Raw genomic sequence first — 6,000 nt, forward strand, 5'->3', positions numbered from 1 at the left:
CCTCTATGATAGATATTGAATCTGCCCTTACATGGGATATGTCAGACAGAGAATACCACAAAAGGACACGTAATACGGTACGCTTTGTTTTGACTCCTCCCTGATAGTTATTGAATCTGCCCTTAGATGGGATATGCTATACTGATAAAACTACAAAAGGACACGTAATACGGTACGTTTAGTTTTTGATCTCGAAATTGACAAATGATTAATGGATCGGGTTTTTGTTTTTTCCTTTTTATAGACATAAAAGAGGAGGCTTTGATAAACAGAATAAAAATGAGGCATTGTTGAATACATATATATGGTCATGTCATGCTGCTACTTATTGTATCTTTAGATCATAAACCAATTTGGTCCATAAAAGAAAGAACGTAAATTGACCAATGAACGGTGGGAACATATAAAGAACACTTCTGGGAAATAAGAATTTTGGTAAGAAAAATTCCCCATTCCGTCAATAAGACATAAGAATCAATATTTAGAAACCTTTTAACCCCTTCAGTGCCCGCCCCTTTCCCCGCCCTGTGCCGGCCGTTGCATTAGCGGGCGGGGTCTATGACGAGCTGGACTCGTCATGGGCACAGCGCTACCGCGGCCCATGACGAGTCCAGCTCGTCATGGGCACTGAAGAGGTTAAAACTAGACAATATAGTTCTCAAAGATACTTTTTGAAATAGGATTTTTTCAAACCTTTTGAAAATCATGTTTTTTGGTAAGAACCAATCCAGCTCAAATGATATATTCTGTCTTCAGCAGGTTCTAAAGAATGTGTTTATGCTCTTTGTAAATCATGTATAATAATGTATATTGAAACATAAGGTTCCTTTTAAATTTGTAAATAAGATTGTATATATGACGCTGTTTAAACACAGAGCACCTTACTTATATGTATGTTTATGATTATTTGTAGCCCTGAAGAAGTCCGTAAGGAAGAAACGCGTTGGCTACGCAGATTTTAAAGAAGAAAAATTGAATAAAGGATTTTAGAACGAAACCTGCTTATTGGACTAACTTTTGTTGGAATTTATTAAATCGTATTGTACATAATTTCTATGGTGTGCTGGATCATAGTATCATTGTTCATGGCCCGTTGACGATAAGTATTTCCTGGTCGGGAACGCGTATTACGTGTTCGCGCCGCTTTCTGCGTGCTCGGGGGGAAATATCGTGCAAACTTGCCCATGCGGTTGCAATGGGCGCAGCCATCTTGTTTTTCACTCTATTGCTATGGTTCTGGGGCCTGCTTTTCAATCCTCCCTCTATCTTTTCAATACTTTGTTTCTGAAAAAAAAATGTTGATCTTTTTTAGTTATGTCTCTCTCTATTTTCCTGATTCTATATTTTTAGTTTTTGTCTACTTTTTGTGTGTTTTTAACTACTTTTTCACTCATTTTCTATTACTTACTTTTTTAATTTTTACCTTTTCTTTTTCGCCCCCGCCTACCCCAGAACCATGGCAAAGGGCCACAGCAGGGCTCATCATCGCAGCCAGAGCCGGGACCGCCTTCCTTGCGGAAAGCGGCACCCAGAAGGGGTGCAGGCACAGGCCTTATTTGGGGAGGTGGAGTTGACCGCACTGATTTTTTTTGTGCAGCGCCACCTCCCCTTAACTCTGGCAGCAGGCGGCAGGCCTAGGTCCAGGTACGGGCTCCGGGAGCGTCGGCAGCGATGGGGAAAGGTGCGCCGGACAGTGTTTCGCTGCTCTGGTGTCCGGCGCAGCCAGAACCAGTTCATGCACCGGTGGTCCGATATCCTGGACCAGGAGCAGGACCTGCTGGACCTGCTAGGAGTGGATGTCCCGGGTCTTGGTAATTAGCTATTTAATTATTACTACTTTGTGTCTGTTCTTCTGCTCTGTGTTATATATTGCGAATATATTTTTTTCTGACCAGCTAAAATGCTGCTGCTTACATTACAGGTAAATTACGCTTAAAAGTCTTCTGCGATTGTTATGACACAGGTGCTCTGCGCTACTAACCTTGTTATTTGCAACGTTTCATTTGCGCTCGTTTTGCGTGATTATGTAAGAGTTTATTTAAGAGAACTTAAGGTAGGTAATGCTAGAGTGACTCTAGTCCTTCCTTTGTCCTGTCACTAAGAGATTGGGGTGGATTGATTTTTAGGTTTCGTTACTTATTATGAGTTTGTAATCTTTTAGTGGTCTGCGTGACGCCCCCTCTGTTACGTCACGTGCTGCTGAGTGCTGCTAGTGCTTACCCCAGTCATTAGTAGAACCTTTTGTAGTATGTTCAGTGAGTGGTAATAGACTTAGCACTAGCAGAACATCAGCATCAACCAACCAACAATTTGGTGTATGCAAAAATGTAGGCATGTGTCCTCCATTTATGCATTTTTGAGGACTAAAAGAAGCGAAAATGCTTACTTAATGTACAATTGGCACGCCTGGAATAGGTGGGCTAGGTCAGGTGGTACGTACTACTTAGACTTAGCTAGTATTCTGGAATCAGAATGGAACACTGGATTAATGTTGATAAATAATAACTATTCGGTCCACGAATCCCCCGATACTACTTGTCGACCAGATTAGATAGGTTAATTTTATTGCAATTGTTGTTTGCATAAATGTTTTTTTGACCGTCTTTTAAAAATATTTTATTTGTTTCACACCAATCATCAATGTTTGTCTCTTTCTTATATCTTTCATGATCAGCACCCAGGGGCAAGAAGACGGGGTCAGAGTCGGTGGGAGCAGTTCAACACCAAGGACAGGAGGAACAGAACGAGGGCTCTTCTGCTGGCCCCAGTAAGTCTTCCTGTTTTTAATATTAATAATTCTTATTCACTAACTTTTACTGCACCATATTTTTTCCAGACTATTGTTCCAGTTTCCTAATGTTATTTTTTACCAACAATTATCCTTCGATCTAGACTATCTGTTTCTAAATTCTTGTTATCCCTGCCTCTAACTGACTCTGCTGTGACTCTCTGTACTACTACTATTAGTCTGTCTGTAGCTAAGCTTGCCCAGTTGGCCACTCTTTATTTAAAAGGTTTTAAATAAAACTCAGATTCACCAGTAGCTCTAGCCATTGAGTCCAGTCCTTTGGGTTGTCCTCTTGTACTCCTTCTAGTCTTCTTAATCTTGAGGCTTTATTATTCTTGATGTTTTTCAACAATTCCCACCAACAAAATGCCCAACCAGATTTTACTATTTTGATTGGATAGGACATACTACTACTGTTGTAGGGATTTTGCACATACAGAACTTTGCACAAGAAAATAGGATGTTTGTGATGGGAGGTTGGACCTTCCTCACACCTCAATCAGAACAGAACGCACCACAATCCCCTATCCGACTAGTTATAGTAGTGTTATATTATTATTAGCTCTTCGAGCCCCCCCAAGATACCCAATGAGTAGACAACCCAGAACATAACACTCCCGACCTCTCAGTCGTGGAAGCAATGCACATGCACACCCTTCCTTTTGCTCGCTCACTCGTGTAAGTCCATCCACACCAAATACCACCGAGTCTATGTAAGTTCAAAAGTTTTATTTGCAACTGACAAGCTCTGCACATTGTTCTATAATGCAGCACCAACAGCAAAATGCATAAGATTAAAACTATAAACATTTTTACACTTAGTTACACTTACAACAACTGCAAGTCCATAGAACGAAAAAAAAATGCGAAATCATGATAACTGAACAGTGGGGGAAGCACCACCAACCCCTTGGTAGGAATATTGGGGCATATTATCAAGACAGGCGATAAAATTATCGCTGCTTTAGCGGCAGAAAACTGCCGCTAAAACGGTGATAATGGGCTTGATAATATGCTCGATGGAATTCCAATTGAAGCCCATGTTAGATGTGAAGGACATCTAACATGGGCTTCAATTCAAAATCCATTGAGCATATTATCAAGCCCATTATCGCCGTTTTAGCGGCGGTTTTCTGCCGCTAAAGCGGCGATAATTGTATCGCCTGGCTTGATAATATGCCCCATAGTTTATATAAAATTATAAATGAAGATCTCTGAGCGAATTCTGTGGACCCCTCACCTTAAAAGAACCTAGTACTGGTTACATCATAAGCTCTGCAAAGCTCTGGTTCGTAGAAGGGAATCTTCCGTCTGTTATGAGAAAAATGGTGAGTGTTAGTATATTGCAAGCATTTTTCAGTTGTGCCAAAAAGTGTAGCATTTTTATAGATAAGCAATACGGACTAACACCAGAACTCCATAACAAAGTGGCTTGTTTTGTTTGACCTTGTACGCAGCGCTTAGACAGTAGCAGTATGAGCTCATGTGGGCTCAAATGAGTCTTTATACAACAAGCTACAAGGTAACGACGCGTGTGCAAAAATAAAAGACACAAAGGTAAAATGGTTGCATGGCTCGGGCTAGCTAAGCAAAGACTAGAATGACCCTAGGGACCATATAACTACTAGTGTCTACTCTACTACTACCTGATTTGTACTAGTGATGTATGTTGTATATGTATGTATTACTATTAACTCATTTTTCAATCTTGCTAGTGAAAAATAGGGGAAGGTGTATATGACACCTAAAAAATGTGTAATGTTTTTTCAAGGTGCACTACCAACCACCAGTGCCGGGGCCAGCGGCGAAGGCGGGGCGGCTGCTGATGGAGGAGAGGATGCGGCAGTTGCAGGAGGAGCTGCAGGGGGTGAGCCAGCAGCAGTGGCGGGCGGTGGTAAGTTAAATTCCTAATCCTTACTTATTGACATTACACTCACTGCAAGGGTGTACTGTATACTGTACAGTTGAGACTTACTAGGTAAGAAGCTGTTGTGATCGGTTGAATATACCCTTTACTTAGCATTAGTAAAAGCATTAGCGGTGGCAGTGTTGAGTAACCAATGGCCTCTTCTATCTAATTTCAACTCAGCTGTGAAAGTTTTATGGAGAAGACTAAAAGTCAGATCAGATTACCTTGATGGATGGGTTGAACGAAATGGGAAAGAAGAGTGGAAGGAAGAAGGACGGGCAAGATTTAATATTTATGACTGGCAGAGAAGGATAAGTGGGATACATGCATGCATAGGTGGCTGATAGGAATCAGATGCATGGTTGGTTGAATGCCTGAAACTCCCACAAATGTTAAAGTCCAAGAAAGTGCGAGGATAGATACATACCACAAATGTTATGTACTGTGCTTGCTGGTGCTACGTGCCACTATGTGTAGAATTAATTTGTCTTTCTGCTTTGCTAAGAGTATATTTTACAATAGTCTTGTTTTTTCTTCTTGATATATAGCTACTCCTTCCAAGGGGAAACCTGACAGGAAAGAGTTGGCAGCAAAGGCCCGGCGCCGGTAGCTGGAGACCATACAGCGTGAATACCGTCGGCTGGTGGTTCTTGAAGAGGAGGACGAGGAGGCGGCAGCAGCTGCAGCCTCCTCCAATGCCCCGGGCCCCAGCCACCGCTCTCCAGTGGTACGGCACCACCGTCTGGCAGCCGCCCGCCGCCGCCCCTCCTTTAACATCACTGCTGCCCCCCCTGTGGATGCAACTGCCACGCATTGAAGTGCCGTGTTGCCCGCCTAGAGGATCAAGTACGTTTCCTCCAGAGTCGAGCCCGCGGAACATAAGACCCTGTTCATTGCTCCTTTTCTATTTATTCTGTTGGTGGGTGGGAATCAGGCGTTGGGTTTTCTCTTTTCTTTGGACAATTGAACATTATGTTGGACTTTTTGTTCACAGGCAATGGTTGGGGCTAGGGAGAGGTGTGGGTCAAGTGTTGTGGGATTTTTTTAACATAGTTTATTTTTGTTAGGGGATTAAATAATATATTTCTTCTTTACATACGATGTTGTTAATGTTTTCTGGGTGGGGTTACTGTTTTACATCATACTGTTTCTTTGCTGGTGCGGGGCCGCCCACAGCCAGTGTTTGATTTAAATAATTGGCTGACTTTGTAAGACACAAACAGTTAGATGCGGCACCCCCTCACTGAGTGACTTGTCCTACTAGTACTGTCAGTCTCTTCTATTCTATGCATTCTGAAACTGG

General features: G+C 42.1%; 1 long non-coding RNA gene across 1 annotated transcript in view; it reads left to right on the forward strand.

The window, feature by feature from the left end:
* LOC146861959 (uncharacterized) overlaps window positions 1-5,760 on the forward strand; it is a 72,367-nt gene extending 66,607 nt beyond the window's left edge. The window contains exons 2-4 of the long non-coding RNA XR_014978351.1: window positions 2,675-2,767; window positions 4,560-4,682; window positions 5,246-5,760. This is a non-coding gene — a long non-coding RNA (uncharacterized LOC146861959). The remainder of the gene's footprint in view (window positions 1-2,674; window positions 2,768-4,559; window positions 4,683-5,245) is intronic.
* The last annotated feature ends 240 nt before the right edge of the window (window positions 5,761-6,000 follow it).

This window comes from Triturus cristatus, chromosome 2_2 (genome assembly GCF_964204655.1).
Source record: "Triturus cristatus chromosome 2_2, aTriCri1.1, whole genome shotgun sequence".
NCBI lineage: Eukaryota > Metazoa > Chordata > Amphibia > Caudata > Salamandridae > Triturus > Triturus cristatus.